Below are 1,085 nucleotides of genomic sequence, written 5' to 3' on the forward strand. Positions count from 1 at the left end.
CAAGTAGGTCAGCAGTTTCGTTGCATGCATCTTCTGTGTGTCTGTGTGCGTGTGTGCATTCAGGAAAATGGAAAACCATGGCACTGAATCCTTAAGTTTCTGCTCTGTCTATCTGTAGGCAAAAGTCTCACTGTTTCATGTGCAGTTGAGGAGAATCGGGGTTGTTTTGGCCTCTTGTTGCAGTAAAATGTGGCAACAGAGTGTGGAAATGGTAAAGAATTGCAGAATGAGTGGATTTCTTGTAACAGCAAACAAGGTCTTTAGCTAAAAATAAGGAGAATGGTGTTATTCTTTGCCATGTTTCGGCTGCCCCAATTGCATTTGCTCTCTGCTTAGTGCCTGCCAAACTGATAGCTTGCTGAAGATTTAAAGGAGCAATGCTCACATTCCTATAATAGCTACCAGAACAGCTGAGGTTATCATCTCTTCTTCAGGCTTTCCTTCCTGAAACCTGCAAGAAACAAGCATCCTTGCCCCTGCTTCTCCCTTCCTCTGTGTCACAGGCACTGTCCTGAGCTGCTGCTTTGGCAGCTTGGGCTGTTTACTGGCGTGTTTTGGGGGCAGCTGTGCAGCAAGGGATTGAGAGAGTGTCTGGCCAGAGATTATAATCCCCTTCATGCTGGGGGAGCTTTGGAAGCGGGCTGCCCAGGCTGCAGGCACCCAGGGATGACAGGGCTGCTCTCCGGAGCAGACACATTTTGGCCAGGAGGCAAGAGAAGGACAGAGGGGGATATTTATCCCCCAGATAAGCAGTCAAAATGAATTAAAACTGTCTGAGCTTCTCTGGGAGCCTCTGGCCAGCCTCAGCCTAGGAGGAGCAGTCTGGTTGCAGGGGAGTTTGGGCTGAAGTCACCAGGCAGTGCCAGCCGCTGTCAATGGCTGGCATTGTGAGCCCCGCACAGGCCAGGACGGGCACCTCCTCTCTGTGTTTTTAAAGAAATAGGGAGAAAAAGCAAAAGTGAACAGTGAGAAGAGGGGTCTGGAGAAGGGGAGATGGTTTTCCTGAGGGGCCCGGTGCCCCCAGAGCTGAAGCCGCCTGCGGAGGCGAGGAGGGGGAGCGGGGGGCAGGCCGCTGGCCGCTGGCC

Source organism: Antrostomus carolinensis, unplaced genomic scaffold (genome assembly GCF_000700745.2).
Source record: "Antrostomus carolinensis isolate BGI_N321 unplaced genomic scaffold, ASM70074v2 scaffold19750, whole genome shotgun sequence".
Classification (NCBI taxonomy): Eukaryota; Metazoa; Chordata; class Aves; order Caprimulgiformes; family Caprimulgidae; genus Antrostomus; species Antrostomus carolinensis.